The sequence below is a fragment of the Arvicanthis niloticus genome, chromosome 29, assembly GCF_011762505.2.
Source record: "Arvicanthis niloticus isolate mArvNil1 chromosome 29, mArvNil1.pat.X, whole genome shotgun sequence".
Lineage (NCBI taxonomy): Eukaryota > Metazoa > Chordata > Mammalia > Rodentia > Muridae > Arvicanthis > Arvicanthis niloticus.
Window position 1 is genome coordinate 11,517,708 of NC_133437.1, and position 20,443 is coordinate 11,538,150.

The following is a 20,443-nucleotide window of genomic DNA, read 5'->3' on the forward strand; positions in this document are numbered from 1 at the left end:
CCTTGGTTCAATCATAGTCTGACAGAAGTTTTTATGTTTAACTCTGAATTTGTAATTCTGAGAATTACAAACAGAAGTAATGAAAGTAAATTAATGGATGTAAGAGCATAATATAATGTGACCATATATGGCCATTCACCACAGAAATGTCTGAAAGTAGTTTAGAAACCATCAACCAAGTATTGACCCAGAAAAAACACACAATGAGATATTGTGAATGTCATTTATGTGGACATCAGTTTTATTTATATTGTAATGATGAACATTTAAATAGACCATATTCAAATCATATGATTCACTTATAAAATAAGTATAAATATTTATTTGTAAAAAGTCTCATTAAATATTTGATTTGTTAGGAAGTTGTTTATAGAAGTCATGAAATGATTTGAAAGTTAATATATTTTCAGCAATTTTTGGAACTATTAATTGTTAAATTATTAATAATAGCTCTTAAGGTAATTTTTATTCTTTCATTTGAATATTTAATTTGGAATGTTGATATTTTTCAGAAGTAGAAAATGTAGAAAAACTTTTGAAAATCAGGACCCCTGTTTAAATAGAATACTTGAATAAATAAATAAATTATTATTCATGATTCTAGATCCTCTATTCGTAAGATAAAAAATATTTCTTAATTACTTTATATTCTGAAAATTATTTTGAATGGTAAAATTTTGTCTGCAAACTTATGAAAATAAGTTATATGTTAATGAGAAATATTGAAGTTTTCTTCTATTATATAATTTGGATAAGATCAACATATTACCTGGTCATTTTCATCTTTTATTTATATAGTTAGATGAGAAATACTTAGAAATCATTCAGAGTTTATATAAAATTAGAGTTGGAAAAATGATTTAAATTTTATGTCTAGAAGCTTATCTTTTATAAAATGATTGATCAGGAACAAAATGAATTCCAAAACTATTCATACATTTATGAAGTAGACACAGTCTCCATGTGGATTGTTCTTGTGATGTTATATATAATTTATTCAAAGTATTGAAGCATATTATCTTTTCAGTATGCTCTAAATTGAATAATTTGATAATATTATTCTATAATGATTTATCTTATAATGAGAATGACCAATAAGTAATTCAAATAGGCCTAATTGTTCATGTGTTACTTAAATTCTCTCAAATATCAAGTATGTAAATAATCTTTAGCAAATGTTAAATTAAAATAATTTTGGTGTCTAGTCTCTGGAAGTTTTTAAACTGCTGATGGTCAACGGCTTTGACATAGATTTAGTGATTTCTTTTTTTAAAAAATAAACTAATTACTTAATTTTCTTGTTCACTTTACACTCCTCTCACTGCCCCACACCCAGTCATCTCCTCTCACAATCATGTTCTGAGTGGGAGAGACCCCCTGTTTATCCCTTCTAGCCTGCTTGCTAAATAGTTTCTGGTGATATTTTATTGATCCATTCATTAATATTTAAAGAAAGACAGTATATAATCCAAATAATGAAAGAAGGTATGAAGATGAATTTCTATTGTTTTTTTTATTGGTTACAGAACTATCAGTTTTTCATTTTATTAAATTAGTGCATGTATATGCTTCAAAATTTTCTGTGTATGAATTCAAAAGTACACTGAAAACAATAATTGGAAAGATTAGTAACTCTGTGGATAAGACCTTTTACTGGGATGCCCAATTTGTGATGATAAAATCATATTACCAATGTGTACATTTGTTGCCAGGTGTCACCAATGTGTACATTTGCTGCCAGGAGCTATCAAGGAGAAGCTAAAAACTAGCAGATGATCTTCCTGAGAGGGTTTCACCATAGACTATACAGTTAATGACAGATTTGCTTCTTTAGGCAAGGCTGAGGACATTTCATTGGAAGAAAGATCCCTGTTATTAATATGCTTTTAGTGTATAATATGTTTCACTAAGTATTATCTTAATCTTTTGAGCATTTTTAAAGAAAAACAAAGATTCACTGTGTTGTAGTGATGCTATATACAGAGAAATGGATGATTTCTTAATTTTTAATGATGATTCTATAAGAATTTCTAACTTTTACAAATATACTTTTATAGTAGTTTAATCAAAAATTTGGGGGAGAGACATTTTATACAACATCTCTCCTTGCAAAAAAATAAAAGAACTAGTAACATCAGGAGATATGTCTGTGCTGAGTCAGTCATGTATGAACTTTAACTAAAATTGCCTGTCTGGAGTTCACAGAGATGCGATATAAAAACTGTGATCATCAATATGGAAACATAAAAATATGAGTGACACAGTCATTAGAGTACTTTTTTTTTAAATCTTCACTTAAAAAATGGACAGAATAACACAACAAAGGGCCCTTTTATCCAAATTGCTTTATTACCATTAGCTTAAGAAGCAATGGACACAAAAAATTCAGAGTGTAGGAGAAAAGTATAAATTCTTCAGGATTTACATCTCTTGAGGCCAGATTTTAGGCTATGGGTCCTTGTAACTCATCAGAAAAAAAGTTTTATCTAATAGAATATAACAAAGACTCGGTCAGATGATATTTGGCTTTTTCAGTGACCAAGGTGGAAAAAATTAGTGTTTATTCATCAACTTTCTTTTTCTTCTTTCATGAACTGCTTTGCTCTAGAAAGTACTGCAGTTCAGTGATGAAATTATTGAGGGACAGTGTTGTGACTAAATGCCAGTGGACTGTGGCAAAAAAATATACATGCTTTTACAATTGTTTAATCAAAGACATGGGAGGGCTTTTCATCTAACATAAGTTGTCAGTATTTAATGACTTATTTAACCTCAATGTAGAAAGTCAAAAGAATATTCAGAAAATAATAGAAGACCTGTCACCTTATTTATTATACATTGGACTTATTATCTTAACATTTCTGGACAGAGTCTCATTGTGTACTTCAGGAAGGCTTTCTTATGTACCTCTGGAATTCATCATCCTGTCTAAATTATAAAAAAAATAATTTAAAAATTACATTTGTATCATAAAAATGAGATGTTGTGCTGAAGGGGAAATGAATGACTGGAAACAGAAAAAACTAAAACAGAATTATAGAGATAGTCTGATTGAACATGAAAAATAGTATATGTTATAAATGAATAAACTCGAATTATGTCAGGAGTTGTTAGACCTTTGAGGTTAAATTTATATTTCATCTATGCTGACATTTGGTGCTTAGGTGATTGTCTAAATACCAGTATGCATCAGCATGCAAGCTTTTCTGAAGAATGTATCAGATAGTAACATTTAAATAGGAGGAGTCTGAGTACAGTAAATTATTCTCTACAATTTAAGTAGGCTTCATTCTATAAGGAAATGATTTTAAGAGATATAGTTAAGAACTGTTGCAAAGGGTAGCATTATGACTCCAGACCATCTTTGCACAGAAGACTACATTGACAATGAGTGTTCTTATTTCTATTCTGTCCTCATGATAGTATGAGTCTCTATTTTTGTGGTAGCAAGCACTATAGTAAATCCAGCTGGAAAGATACCATAGTTACTGGAATGGTATTCAACCTGAATTCTAAAAAATAATGTTTCAAGGGCTTTTGAGTTGTCGGGTCCTTGGTTGCCTGTTCTGGAACACACACACACACACACACACACACACACTCTGACAGATCTACACACAGAAACACAGGCATACACATGTATACACCCAGACATATACAGAGATACACACAGACATAAACATACACAGACACACAAAGACACACACACACACAGATCTACACACAGAAACACAGACACAAACATGCATACACACAGACATATACAGGGATACACACACACACACACACCCCTCACACACATACACACACACTCACACACACACTCACAGAGAGAGAGAAAGAGAGAGCCAGAGAGAGAAAGAAACACAGACATACAAATAATAAATATATACACACTTGTAATAAAATGAAACATAATACTTTCAATTTTTATTGTTATTGTATACATAACATCATTTTACTGAGGAAAACCACAGTACTTTATTTGGATATAATTTTCTTTCAAAGTTATTTTTATTGGATATTTTATTTATTTACATTTTAAATGTTATCCCCTTTTCTAATTTCCCCTTCAGAAATCCCCTATCCCATCCTCCCTCCCCCTGCTCACCCACCCACTGAACCACTTCCACTTCCCTGCCCTGGCATAAAACTTCTAGATTTTGTTGAAATGAAACAGGACTCAAAGCATTTAAATAAAGAATACTAGAATCAAATATAATAAATATAATATAATATAATATAATATAATACAATATATAATATAATATAATATAATATAATATTTTCATTCCTCTTGAAGATGTGATTATTTTAAATGTGTATGACTAGGCCTTAATTTGCTTGTTTGAATTTATATGAAAAACAGAATTTCATTACCCAAAATTCTTATGCAAGAATGTGCTAGAAAAGTTGTTTCTAGCATATTCATATATGTACATATGTGTGCTCATGATTATCTATCTATCTATCTATCTATCTATCTATTTATCTACCTATCTATCTATCATCTATCTATCTATCTATCAATCTATCTATCTATGTATCATCTATATATGTATCCATCCTACTTTGCTGTGAGACAAATTTAAGCAGGGTGAATAAATGGAATAAATATTTCTCTTATTTAATGGGTTCTACTTAAGATTTAGAGAATAATTGCTACATTCAGAGGCTTCTAATTTATACATCAATATCTGATCATTGCTTCACAGTAACATACACATTGTGGTAGACTGGTATTTAGCCAAATATCTTAGCATTCGATTAAGTACATGACAAGGAAGACAAACCTTTATGGGTGGATGATATCCAAAATGTAGTTCTTCCAAAAATCAGATGGAATAATTTTACTAACTGATAGTCTTTATTTACCATCATAGCACCTGAAAATGTATTGTAAGTTGTAACATCATATGTTTATTGGTAAGAATGGGAGTGGACCATTTTTACATAATTTTAACATCATTAACCATCAATTACTTCTCCATTTCTATTTGGTGAAGATAAGGTTTTCTTAATTTATTGAGGGAATTGAATGTCTGTCAATGTGTGAAAGTGATCCAAAATCAGAATGTTTTGGGAGCATAATTTGAAACCACAATTGATGTAATGATTATGTAAACCAGTTGGCCAAAAGAACATAATTAAGACCTAAAATTTAACACAGTTTCTTTAACCTTTCAAAAACCTTATGTTATATGTATTGAAGAAAAAGAAGCAAATGAAATTTAACAATACTAAAAAATAAAAAAAAAAAAACCTATAAAAATGGCATGGTTGCAATATATAAGCTCATAGGAAAAACTTGTATAATTTGCTACCAGTCTGATTTTTGATAGCATTTGGAATGATTGTAGTAATAATTTTCACAAATTTATTTATTTATATTTTTGAGAACTTCATACATTATATTTACAACATTTTCTCTCCTTCTGTCCATCATCTACGTTTTCCCAGGTTCACAAACTCTCCCTTAAATTCATAATGATGTCTCTTCTCATACTTTCTGCTCCATTCTCCTCAACACCCCCTTGCCCTGTTCTCATTTCCACCTGCTGCCAGTCCATGCATACAATCTATTATGTTTCCTCTTTTGAAAGGAAATCCATATGTCTCCCTTAGAGCCTTCCTTGTTATTTTGCCTGTCTAGGTCTGTGGATTGTAGCATAATTACCATTTGCTTAACAGCTAATATCTACTTATAAGTGAGTACATACCATGTTTGTCTTTCTGGCTTTGGGTTACCTCTTTCACAATAAGTTTTTAAAATATATTTTCATTCAGTTTCCTGCAAATTATATGATGTCAGTTTGTAGACAATGAAGGAATTTTCCATCGTGGAAAAGTTCCACATTTTGTTTATCTATTCTTTGATTAAGGACAGGGAAGTTGTCTCCAATTTCTTTTTTTTCCCAATTATATCTTATTTTTTGTTTTTTTTAATATCTTATTTTTTTATTTTTATTTTTATTTTTATTTTATTTTTATCTTATTTTTTATTTTATTTTTTAATAATATCTTATTTTTTTGTTTTTTTTTAAATTGGATATTTTCTTTATTTACATTTCAAATATTAGCCCCTTTCTGGGTTTTCTCCTAGTAACCTTCTATTCTATCTACCCTTTCCCTTCTTCTATGAGTGTGCTCACCTACCCACATCTGCCTCTCTGCCCACGTATTTCCCTAAATTGGGGCATCAAGCCTTCACAGGATCAAGAGCATCTTCTCCTCTGCTACATATGTGGCTGGAGCCATGGGTTTCTGCATGTGTACTCCTTGGTTGGTGGTTTACTCCCTGGGAGCTCTGGGGGGGGGGGGGTCTGGTTGTTTGATATTGTTCTTCCTGTGAGGTTGCAACACCTTCAGCTCCTTCAGTCCTTTCTCTAACTCCTCCATTGGGGACTCCATTGGGGAACCAGTGCTCATTCCAATGGTTGGCTGTGAGTACCCACCTCTGTGTTTGTCAGGTTCTGGCAGAGGCTCTTATGAGACAGCTATATCAGGCTCCTGTCAGCATGCACATTTTGGCATCTACAATAGTGTTTGGGTTTCATGTCTGTATATGGGATGTATTCCCAGGTGGGGAGGTCTCTGCTCCATACTTTTTCCCCTTATTTGCTCCTGCGAGTATTTTGTTCCTCCTTCTAAGAAGGACCAAAGATCCCACACTTTGGTCTTTTGTGTTGAGCTTCAGGTGGTCTATGAATTGTATCTTGGGTATTCTGAGCTTTTGGGCTAATATTCACTGTGTGCATACCATGTGAGTCCTATTGTGAGTGAGTTACACCACTCAGGATAATATTTTCTAGTTCCAGCCATTTGTCTAAGAATTTCATGAATTTATTGATTTTAATACCTGACTACTACTCCATTGTGTAAATGAACAACCTTTTTTGTATTCATTACTCTGTTGAATGTCATCTGGGTTCTTTCTGTCTTCCGGCTGTTAATAAGAAGACATCTGTGAACATGGTATACCATGTGTCCTTCTTATATGTTGGAGCAACTTTTGACTATATGCCCAGGAACAGTATTGCTGGATCCTCAGTTAGTACTATGTCCAATTTTCTGATGAACTGCCAGACTTGTTTTCCAGAGTGATTGTACCAGTTTACAATCCCACCAACAATGGAGGAGTGTTCCTCTTTATCCACATTCTTGCTAGCATCTTAGTTTTTGATTTTAGCCATTTTCACTGGTGTGAGGTGTAATCTCAGGGTTGTATTTATTTGTATTTCCCTGATAACTAAGGATGTTGAGCATTTCTTTAGGTGCTTCTTGGCCATTCAATATTCCTCTGCTGAGAATTCTTTGTTTAGCTCTGTACCCTCATGTTTAAGTGAGTTATTTAATTCTTTGAAGTCTAACTTCTTGAATTCTTTTTATATATTGGATATTAGCCTTCTATCAGATGTAGGATTGGTAAAGACCTTTTACCAATCTGTTGGTTGCCATTTTGTCCTATTGATAGTGTCCTTTTCCTTACAGAAGTTTTGAAATTTTATGAGATCCCATTTCTCGATTGTTGATTTTAGAGCATAAGAGATTGAAATTATGTTCAGGAAAATTTCCCGTGTGCCCATGTATTCAAGGCTCTTCCCACTTTCTTTTCTATTAGTTTCAGCGTATCTGTTTTATGTGGAGGTTCTTGATCCACTTGGACTAGAGCTTTGTACAAAGGGATAAGAATGGATCGATTTGCATTCTTCTACATGCTGACCTGCAGTTGAGCCAGCACCATTTCTTGAAAATACTGTCTTTTTTCAACTGGATGGTTTTATATTCTTTGTCAATGATCAAAGTAACCAAAGGTTTATGGATTCATTTCTGGGTCTTCAACGCTATTCCATTGATCTTGCTTCTTGTCTCTACCAATACCATGCAGGTTTTTTTTATCACTATTGGTTTATAGTATAGCTTGAGGACAGAGATGGTGATTCTCCCAGAAGCTCTTTCATAGTTGAGAATAATTTTTTCCACCCTGAGTTCTTTTGTTATTCCAAATGAATTTTCAAATTGCTCTTTCTAACTCTATGAAGAATTGAGTTGGAATTTTGACTGGGATCTCATTGAATCTCTAGATTGCTTTTAGCAAAATGCGCCATTTTTACTATGTTAATCCTGCCAATCCATGAGCATGGGAGATCTTTCCATCTCCTGAGATCTTCAATTTCTTACTTCAGTGACTTGAAGTTCTTGTCATATAGATCTTTCACTTGCTTGGTTAGAGCCACACCAAGGTATTTTATTTTATTTGTGACTATTGTGAAGGTTGAAGTTTCCTTAATTTCTTTCTCAGCCTGTTTATCCTTAGAGTAGAGGAAGTCTACTGATTTCTTTGGGCTAATTTTATTTCCAGCCACTTTGCTGATGTTTTTCTGGCTTACGAGTTCTTTGTTGGAAGTTTTGGGGACACTTAAGTATACTAACATATCATCTGTCAATAGTGATATTTTGACTTCTTCCTTTCTAATTTATATCTCTTTAACCTCCTTTTTTGTCTAATTGCTCTGGATAAGACTTCAAGTACTATATTGAATAGATAGAGAGAGAGTGGTCAGCCCTATCTATTCCCTGATTTTAGTGGGTTTGTTTCAACTTTCTCTTCATTTAGTTTGATGTTGGCTACTGATTTGCTATATATTGCTTTTACTATTTTTAGATATGGGCCTTAAATTCCTGTTCTTTCCAAGACTTTTAAAATGAAGGGTGTTGAATTTTGTCTAATGTTTTCTCAGCTTCTAATGAAATGATTATGTGATTTTTAGCTTTTGGTTTTTTAAATATAATGGAGTGCGTTGATGGATTTCCATATATTGAACTATCCCTGCAACCCTGGGATAAAACACACTTGATGATGATGGATGATTGTATTGATGAGTTTTTGGATTCAATTTGTGAGTATTTTATTGAGTATTTTTGCATGGATATTCATAAGGAAAATTAGTCTAAAGTCCTCTTTCTTTGTTGGGTCTTTGTGTGGTTTAGGTATAAGCATAGTTGTGGTTTCATAGAAGGAACTGGGTAGTGTTCCTTCTGTTTCTATTTTGTGGAAAAGTTTGAAGAGAATTGGCATTAGGTCTTCCTTGAATGTCTTATAGAATTCTGCAATAAAACAATCTGGTCCTGGGCTTTTTTTGTTGAGACTTTTAATGACTGCTGCTATATCTTTATGGGTTATGGGACTGTTCAGATGATTTTTCTGATCCTGATTTAATTTTGGCACCTAGTATCTGTCTAGAAAAGTGTCCATATTATCCAAATTTTTCAATTTTCTTGTATATATGCTTTTCTTGTAGAATCTGATGAATTTTTTAATGTCCTTGGTTTCTGTTGTCATGATTCCCTTTTCCTTTCTGATTTTATAAATTTGGACACTGTCTCTGTGCCCTCTGGTTAGTCTGGCTAAGGTTTTATCTATCTTGTTGATTTTCTCAAAGAACCAGCTCCTGGTTTTGTTGATTCTTTGTATTGTTCTTCTTGTTTCTACTTAGTTGACTTCAGACCTGAGTTTGATTATTTCCTGTCTACTCCTATTGTGTGAATTTGCTTCTTTTGATCTACAGCTTTCTGTTGTGCTGTCAAGCTGCTAGTGTATGCTCTCTTTAGTTTCTTTTTATAGGCACTGCGAACTATGATCTTTCCTTTTAACACTGCTTTCATTGTGTTCCTAAAGTTTTGGTATGCTGTGCCTTCATTTTCATTAAATTCTAAGTCTTTAATTTCTTTTTTTTACTTCTTTCTTGACCAAGTTATCATTGAGTAGAGAGTTGTTCATCTTCAATGTATATATGTGCTTTCTATTGTTTTTGTTGTTATTGAGGACCAGCCTTAGTTCACAGTGATCTGATAGAATGCATGGAATTATTTCAACCTTTTTGTATCTGTTGAAGCCTGTTTTGTGACCAATTATGTGGTAAATTTTGGAGAAGGTACCATAAGGTGCTGAGAAGAAGGTATATTCTTTTTTAATGATGAATTGCTCTATACATATGTTTAATCCATTTGATGCATAACTTCTCTTAGTGTCAATGTGTCTCAGTTTAGTTTCTGTTTCCATCATCTGTCCATTGATGAGAGTGAGTTGTTGAAGTCTCCCACTATTATTGTGTAAGGTGCAGCTTGTGCATTGAGCTTCAGTAAAGGTTTTTTGTTGTTGTTGTTGTTGTTGTTGTTTTTAAATAAATGTGTATGCCCTTGCATTTGGAGCATTGAATTTCAGAATTGACAGTTCATCTTTGTATAATTTTTCCTTTAACTAGGATGAAGTATCCTTCATTATCGTTTTGATAACTTTTGGTTGAAAATAGATTTTATTCAATATTAGACTGCCTATTCCAGCTTCTTTTTGGGACCATCAGCTTGCAAATTACTTTTCAGCCTTTTACTTGGAGGTAGTGTCTTTCATTGTTACTGAGGTGCATTTTCTGTATACAGCTAAATGATGGGTCTTGTTTACATATCCCGTCTGTTACTCTATGTCTTTTTATTGGGGAATTGTGTCTACTGATATTAATGTATATTAAGGAAAAGTGATTGTTGCTTCCTGTTATTTTTGTTGTTAGATTTGGAATTATGTTTGTGTGGCTATCTTGTTTTGGGGTTTGTTGAAAGAAGATTACTGTCTTGCTTTGTCTATGGTGTAGTTACCAACCTTGTGTTGAAGTTTGCCAACCATTGTGGGGCTGGATTTGTGGAAAATATTGTGTAAATTTTGTATTCTCATGGTGTATTTTGGTTTCTCCACTTATGGTAATTGAGAGTTTTGCTGGGTATAGTATCCTGGGCTGTCATTTGTGTTCTCTTAGGGTCTTGTATGACATCTACCCTGGATCTTCTGGTATTTATAGTCTCTGGTGACGTCTGGTTTAATTCTGATATCTGCTTTTATATATTATTTGACCTTTTTTCCTTATGGCTTTTAATATTCTTTCTTTGTTTTGTGCATTTGCTGTCTTGACTACTAAGTGACAGGAGGAATTTCTTTTCTAGTCCAGTCTATTTGGAGTTCTAGTGGATTCTTTTATGTTCATGGGCATCTCTTTCTTTAGGTTAGGGACGTTTTCTTCTGTAATTTTGTTGAAGGTATTTACTGGCCCTTTAAGTTGTGAATCTTTGCTCTCTTCTATACCCATTATCCTTAGGTTTGGTCTTCTCATTGTGTCCTGGATTTCCTTGATGTTTTAGGTTTAGAGCTTTTTGTATTTTCTTTGACTGTTATGTCAATATTTTCTGTGGTATCTTCTGCACCTGAGATTCTTTCTTCTATCTCTTGCATTCTGTTGGTGACGCTTGCATCTATGACTCTTGATATATCTCCTAGGTTTTCCATCTCCAGAGTTGTCTCACTTTGTGATTTTTTTTATTGTTCCTATTTCCATTTTTAGGTACTATATATTTTTGTCTAATGCTTTCTAATGTTTGGTTGTGTTTTCCTGTAATTCTTTAAAGGATTTTTGTAGTTTTTTTTTTAAGGGCTTTTACCTGTTTACCTGTGTTTTCCTCTATATCTTTAAGGGAGTTATTTATATCTTTCTTAAAATCTTCTATCATTATCATGAGAAGTGATTTTAAATTCAAATCTTATTTTTCAGGTGTGATGGGGTATCTAGGACTTGCTATGGTGGAAGAACTGGGTTCTAATGTTGCCAAATAACCCTAATTTCTATTGTTTCTGTTCTTATGATAACTTCTCACCATTTGGTTATTTCTAGTGCTTATCTCCTCTCCTTATCTTTTACTGGAGCCTGTATATTCTGTTATTCTTTTCTATGTCAGAAACCTTCAGAGTCCTGCTTTCTCTGTGATTCTCTGATTCTGTGTTCCTGATTTCCTGGGTGTCATAGTCAGAGCTCCTGGGAATCAAGCTGCCTTTGAGATCCTGAAATTCTGGTGTGACCAGTCTCTTGAGATTCTTTGAGAGGGATCTTATACCCAACATTGCCTACATGACCAGGATCTAGATACTAGATAGTCCAGAGACTTAAGATAGAAAAATAAATCAATAAAATGATTCCTAATGATGTTCTTCTATTCTTATAATTTCCTCTGCATGTATATTCCTAGGTCTTCTGCAAGGTTGTTAGCTTGTAGTTTTTGTGGACTCCTAAATCTGGGAGTAGGGGTATTTCTGACTGTTTTTTCTAGTCGTTGGACTCTTTTTCTCCCTCTGTATTGCCTTGCTCAACCATGTTATGAAGCATTGTGCACAGACTGATTGTATCTTCTTATGCTTAGCCCAGTCATCACCAGAGAGGTACCTGCTGGCAGTTAATGGGAGTAAATGCAAAGACTCACCGCCAAACATTAGGCTGAGAGGGAGTTCAACTTAGGGATCTGCACCAGTTCCTCCAGTTAGAGCTCAGGGGACCCTACAGAAAAGGAGGATGAAGAATCATATAAACTAGAAGTGTTGGCAACACCAGGAGAATATTGTGTGCAGGTATCAACTGCACTGGATTCAAAGACCTCACAGTAGCTAAAGTGGCAATTATAGAGCATGCATGGGTCCACTACTATGTCCTCTGTATGTATATTACTAGCTCTTCTACAAGGTTGTTAGCTTGTAGTTTTTGTGGACTCCTAAATTTGGGAGTAGGTGTATTTCTGACTCTTTTGTTTAGGCTTTGGACTCTTTTCTTCCCTCTGGGTTGCCTTGCTCAACCATGTTATGAAGCATTGTGCATAGATATATTGTATCTTCTTATGTTATCTTTAGCTAATATTCCTGGGAAGCCTTCATTTTTCTGAAGAAAAAGAGAGGAGGAGTGGATCTGGGAAGAGAAGGGCTAGGAGATAGACTGAGAAGAGTGAAGGGAAGAGAAAAATGTGGCTGAAGTATTAAAAAAAAACTATGTAGTTAACTAATTATTAATCAAGCAAAATATGTAATTAGTAGATATATTAAGGTGCTGTATTCAGAAAAATTTATAATGACATTTTATTTAATTATTCATATATACATATATATTTATATCTGGCAAAGTAACTGGATATAAAATTAACTTGAAGAAACCAGTAACCTTCCATTATTAAAATGATAAATGAGGTGAGAAAAATATTAGGGAAAGAACAACGTTCATAATATCCATAAATAATATAAAATATGTTTGTGTAACTTTAACCAAACAAATGAAAAATCTCTAAGAGAAGTAATTCAAGTCCCTGAAGAATGAAATTGAAGAAGAACTTAGAAGATGGAAAGATCTCGAATGTTCATGGATTAGTAAGGATATCATAGTGAAAATGGCCATCTTATCAAAAGCAACATACAGATTCAATGCGGTCTCCCTCATAATTCCAACACAATGCTTCACAGACATGGAAAGAACAATTCTCAATTTCATATAGAAAAACAAAACAAAAAAACCCACAAAATCCAAAACAATTCTGTAAAATAAAAGAACTAGAGAAATCACCATCCTTGACCTCAAGCTGTGCTACAGAGCAGTAATGATAAAAATGGCATAGTATTGGTAGAGAGACAGGCAGGTCAACCAATGAAATAGAATCAAAGACACAGAAATAAACCCTCATACCCACAGAAAATAAATCCTAGAAAAAGAAATCAGAATCATACACTGGAAAAAAGAAAGTATCTTCAATAAATGGTGCTGATTTAACTATCAGTATGCAAGAAGAAGAATACAAATTGATCCATATGCATCACTTTGTACAAAGCTCAAGTTGGAGTGGATCAAGGACATCAACATAAAACCAGATACACTGAATCTAATATAAGAAAAAAGTAAGAAATAACCTTGAACACATTGGCACAGGGAAAAATTTACTGAATAAAACTCCAATGGATCAGCCTTTATCATCAACAATAAATGGGACTGCTGAAAACAGAAAAAAAAAAAACTTCTCTAAGGCAAAGTACACTGTCAATAAGACAAAAAGGCAACTACAGAAAAGGTCTTTACTAACCTTATATCTGATAGAGGGATAATATTCAAAATATATAAATAATTCAGGAAGTTAGACTCCAGTAAACAAAAAACCCAATTAAAATATGGGGCCCAGAGATAAACAGAATTCTCAACAGAGGGATCTCGAGTGGTCAAGAAGCACTTAAAGAAATGTTCAATGTCCATAATCATCAGGAAAATACAAATCAAAATGACCCTGAGATTTACTTTTCACCAATCTGAATCGCTAAGATAAAAGCCTCAAGTGACATCACATGCTGGTGAGGATGTGGAGAAAGAGAAACACCCCTCCATTGCTGGTACAAAAATGGAGAAAGGATTGAAGAAATGGCAGAGCAGAGACAAGCCAACCTTGGATCCATCTCATGGTTGGGCACCAATTACTGATACTATATTGATGTTATCTTGTGCTTACAGACAGGAACCTAGCATACCTGTCCTCTGAGAGGCTCTACCAACAGCTGATTGAGACAGATGCAGATACTCACAGTAAAGCATTGGTCTGAGTTCGGGGACACCTATGGAAAACTTAGAAGTATTGAAAAAAAATGGTAGGTGTGACGGAGTGTATATGCTTGGCCCAGGGAGTGGCACTATTTGGAGAGGTGGCCTTATTAGAGTAGGTATAGCCTTGTTGGAGTAGCTGTGTCACTCTGTGTATGGGCTTTAGTACTCTAGTCCTAGCTGCCTGGAAACCACTATTCTACTAGTAGCTTTTAGATGAAGATATAGAACTCTCAGCTCCTCCTGTACCATGCATGCCTGGACACTGCCATGCTCCTGCCTTGATGATAATAAACTAAACTTCTGAACCTGTAAGCCAGCCCCAATTAAATGTTGTTGTTTATAAGAGTTTTCTGGGTCATCTTTTCTGTTCACAGGAGTAAAACTCTACCTAAGACAGAAATGGATGATGACCCCATAGGAAGACCAACAGTCTCAACTAATTTGAACACATGGGAGCTCCCAGAGACTATGCCACCAACAAAAGAGCATCCATGGGTTGTCCCTAGGCCCCTGCCACATATGTAGCAGAACTGTTTTGTCTGACCTTATTGGAAAAGGATGAGCCTAATTCTGTAGAGGCTTGATGCCTTAAGGAGGGGGGATGTCCAGGATTGGGTACCCTCTCAGAGGCCAATGGAAGGTGGGATGCAAGAAAGAACTCTGTGAAGGGGGTCATAATGTAGAGAAACATTTTGGAAGTAAATAAATAAAATAATTAATTAATAAAACATAAACATATAGAATATATGATATTCAAATGCATATTAAGGTGCTATGTACAGAAAATGACTTCATAATGACTTATTCTTTAATTATTGATATTTTGCAAACATATTTATGTAAACTATAACCTGCTTGGCTCACTTATTGTTATTTATATGTTTGTGAGTTTAAGGAACTCACTTGGAGTTCAAAAATTTAACAAGGTGTTATCCAGGGTATAAAACAATGAGTCTCCCTCTCTCAACAGATATTAATTGCCTGCAGCTCTTTAGCTAAAGGTAGGACAACGTGAGATTTTTCTTATGTTGCTATGTCAAATGATATTATTTGTCAAGACTTGTTTAGCACTGTGTTGAAATTTTATGGTTGCAATTTTCCTATTATATATAGAAGACATCTCACAGCTGAATTTCTGGTTCATTTGCTCTTACAATCTTTTCTCCCCTTGTCTACAATTCTCCCTGAGCCTCAGGTATATTGGCTGTGTTGTAGATATATTTATTGAGGGAACACACACTATGGGCAATTGTACTATGTATTTTAGGCAAGTGTACACTTTGTAATGGTGTCTGTCTATAGAAGAATAAAGCTCTGATAAGGAGTAAGAGATAAATTTGTCTGTTCTTATAAGTGTCTAAACAGCTATTAAGACATAGTAGTTTTATAAAAAGCAGTAATGAGTCCTACTGTAGATGCCATGATGTAACAACCCATTATTAGTTGGCTGGGTTTACTATACCAGACATGCATATTTTTCCCATTGAGTCTCACCTAGCAAAACACTGCATTGTCCTTAAAGGCACAGCCAAAATGTCAACACAGTGAGAAAATTTCCAGACTCTCATGTATGTGTAAGTGATTCATTCTGTCTTCTCACAGCTCTTTGTTTAATGTTATAGACTTGTAAACTAGTATACTAAGTAGATACATATCTTCACTGAAGTATAATAATATTGAGAGATAAGGAAAACAGAAGATGAGACCTCATAGAAAGATGTAGTTTGAGAGTATCTCCTAGGGTATATTGAATTGACTTTACTCCAATTCTTCTTTTCCCCAATTCTTCCATTTACCATCTTATATCATGTGAATGTTCTACTGCTACTGTATCCTACTGATATGAAGGAATGGAACCACTGAAACTCTGAGCCCAGATAAATAATTTCTCACTTTATGTCATTCTCTGGAATTTGGAACATAAGAATAGACAAAAAAATGTTTTTATATTATTTATATTAAAGAGACCATATTTAGAGCAAAGCAGACAAAAGGGTGATAAAAGTTTTCAAACATAATTATTATAAATATGTTGGTTTTTAATATAATTATGTTGGTTAATGTTAATGATTAATTTGACTGAATTTAGACTGTCATAGAAACATAAGTGTATTTACAGAAGGCTTAAATAAAGAGGGGATACCCACTCACAATAAGTGTAGAAACATCCCATGACTGGCACAAAAGATAAAAAAAAAAGCAAACAACTTCACAGATATTTCTGCACTTTCTGACTTGCAGAAGGATCGTGTTCACACACTTTGCCCTGTGTTGCTGTGCTGTTCTCAACAAGATAGAGTGTATTGTGCTCTGAAATTGTGACCCAAAAAGAAGAAAATCGTAACTTAGTTTATTTTATCCTGGTATTTTCAGCACTAGTAAAAACTATAACTAATATAGAAAATTGGCACCAGGTTACCAGCAGTACTCCACATAACAAGTGTCTACATTTCTGGTGCTAAACCTGGTGACTTCCTGGTTCACACATCTTTGAAACTGATTCATAGAAATGTACAAGTTACAGAAAACAGACTACTGTAAAAAAGAGCTAATCAATCATTCAAGATAGAGTATGAAAGATTATAATACTGAAATAAATTCAGAAAGCTTATGATTTTTCTTAGGGAAGAAGTATTAGATAGTTAGATAGACATCAGAATACTGGAATACCATAGATTAATTCCTCATTTTGGCTTCCACCTCTCCTCCCATTTCCCAGGAAGTACTAGAAAGGAAACCATAATCTTTGTCTTACCTAAGACGTAACATAACATGTGAAAAAGTGGGGGTGCCCTATCAAATCCCTATTGTATTTAGTTGTCTCCCTTAATTATTAATACCACTGGCCCCATTGTTCTCCTAGCTGGAAGATCATTCCACAGCTGACTTACCTGAGTATATACTAAGGTGATAGGAGAGATAATTATCTATTTAATGAGATAATGTGCGTATCCCCAAAACCTCTTATTTATACAGCTTCTTGTACTGTTTTAATCACAGCATAATAACTGTGTCTCCTTTTATATATAACTAAAAAAGTAAACTTTTTTTTTCCTTCTTTCTGTCACAATTTTGGATATTGGCTCAAAACCCAAGCCTCCTTTTTCTCATACCTGTGGTTTTCTCATTGTTTTCTAAAACAATTTCACCTCTTTCAGTTCCAGCAGCTGCTTGCCAACTTCCATGGCTGCACCTGCATGCTTTCAAGGCTTCTAATTCAAAAGATTTCACTTTTTCTCTTTCTCCTCCATTTCTTCATCTTCCTAGCAACTGCTAAAAATCTAAGGCTTACTTGCTCTGTTGTTTTTCTGTAAAATCCAGAAGCAATTGTCAACCACCTTCCTTATGACTTGCTTTCTAAATTTCTTTATTAGCACCACTTAAAAGCTCAAAACAGAAACCCAGTTTCCTGAAAAACAGACTCTATGAGGAAATGTGCTAGAGGGCATTCATATCATATTCCGGCAAGAATCTTTCATAATTCAACCTGTGTTCTGGGAGTTTGTATAAGAATAATTTGAAATGTAAAGAAACAATTTATTTGGTGGAGAATTCAGCTATGATATGGATGTTTATAATGGATCTTATTCAGATAAACCCTGAACAAAAGTTACAGATGTAGAAAATCAGGGCTTTAAAGAAATAAGGCAGTGTCTATGGTAATAACTATATATATGTTGTGGCTATTAGCTTGATGTGTCTTCTGGGATGTCTACATAACTGTGGGAACTGGGTGTGTCTTTAACTCTTTTGCCTGCTCTTGTCACTCATTTCCTCCTATTGGGTGGCCTTGTTCAGCTTGGGTGTGAGGACATTTGCCATGACAATTTTGTTTTTTCATGTTTGGTAGTCTCTTGGATGCTTTCTCTTTTCTGACTAGAGGCAAAGTGGGTAGTGGATTTGAGGAAGAGGGGATGGGGGTGATAGGGAGCTGAGAAAAATGAAGGTAGAACATACTTTCAGAGTGTATTGTATGAGAAAATGATCTATTTTTCAATAAAAATACAAGACATTAAATGGCAATATTATTTGTAGTTGTATGAGCCTCTTTTGATTTGGAATGGTAAATTTTGAAATAACTTGGAAATATTAAGTGTGATTAGACATGGATTTGCATTTTTATCATAATAAAATAGGTACTAAGACTATATTAAAAATGTTGTTTTATTCATATGCATACCTGATTGATTAGATATACACAGATGATAGTTTGACTTAGATTGAAACTGGTAAGAAATGAATGTGAATGAAAGAATTTAAGATGCACTGAGATATGTAAGGACTGAGTATACCAAAGGAGACTTACAACTAGGTACAACCAACAACCAAGCTCAAGCTTCTGAGCAATGGTGTGTTCAGAACCAAACTACAGGCCTTTATGAAACAAAAGAGATACAAGGCATAGAACCAAGAATTTTGTTAGTAGAGCTGCTTTAATTAAGACATTTTATATTAAAGACCAAGGCAGTGATAAATGAAAAAAGTTTAACATACTGTGTTAGTTAAAGATATTTTTTCATTTTTGACTCCAAAATTACTTCTTTGAATTAACACTATTTTATTTTTAAATACATAATGTTTAATTTTAACCCACAACAGACTTTATACTATTCATGACAACTTATGTCTCTTTAAATATATAATCAATAAACATATCTTACATGTGAATATATGATTATAGCCAGTTAGAATTCTTTATCTCTGACAATTTAAATTTACATTTATACATTTATTAAAATATCTAATATGAAACTTGTAAGCTTTTTTCTGAAATACACACTGCTTCCTTCATATCAGAGAAAACAAAATCTTTTTACATATGACATCTCAAAACCCTGACTTTTAATTATGACATCTTCTCTCTTGTTATTGCTAGGTGCACATATGCCTTCAGTCTTCCATTGTACATTGTCAAATAAATTCAATTGATTATCTTTCCTTGTGGTCAAAACTTTATATTGAGTCTATTATATCTTTGCAATTATTTTCCTACAATAACCAATATAGTTTTTGTTTTTTTGACAGTTCACTCACTTACCAGAGCTATCATTTGTACACTTATTGTTTGGTTATATTGACATTTCTTTTTTTTTTTTTTTTTTTGAATTTACAGTTAATTGTTTTATTTGCTTATTCAGAACTAAATCAAAACACTAGGAGAATTTTCTATCTTGTTTATGCTTTTTGATAAGCATATAGATTTGATGGAGTGGTAAAACTTGTTTTTGAAAATAAAGCATGGCGTTTTATTGTTCTTCTTTACTATCATTTTATCCATTTACATTTCAAATGATATCCTCTTTCTCAGTTATTCCTCCATAAACCTCTACAGCCTATCCCCTATGTCCCCCCTTCCCTTTACATTTATGAGGGTGCTCATCCACCAATATACTCCTACCTCACCCCCTATGCTGGGGCAGCAAGTCTCCTCCCATTTCATTGATGTGATATAAGGCTATCCTCTACTACATATGTATCTGAGTCCTGGGTCCCTCCATGTATATTCTTTAGTTGGTGGTTTAGTCACAGGGAGTTCTGGGTGGTATAGTAAGTTGATATTGTTCTTCTTATGAGGTTGCAATCCCCTTCAACTCCTTCAGCCCTTACCCTAGTTCTTCCATTGGGGTGCCCAGACTCAGTCTGATGGTTAGCTTTGAGTATCTGTGTTGCTCAGGTGCTGGGTAGAACTTCTCAGGGAATAGGCATAATATACTCATTTGTATTGACATTCTTATTCTCTTTACTGCATTTCTAGTTCAAAATTTATTAGCAGTATAGTAACAGGCAGGATAGTCTGCAACATACCCTTATTGTGTTGATAACTGTGCTTTTACACAATATTTAACTGATCTAAATTTCACACACACACACACACACACACACACACACACACACACACACACACACACAGGGGTGGGGGAGAGAGAGAAAGAGAGAGAGAGAGTAACATAATCAATAGTGGAATGACCTTTAAATTTTCAATGTGTATTTTATCTTGTGTA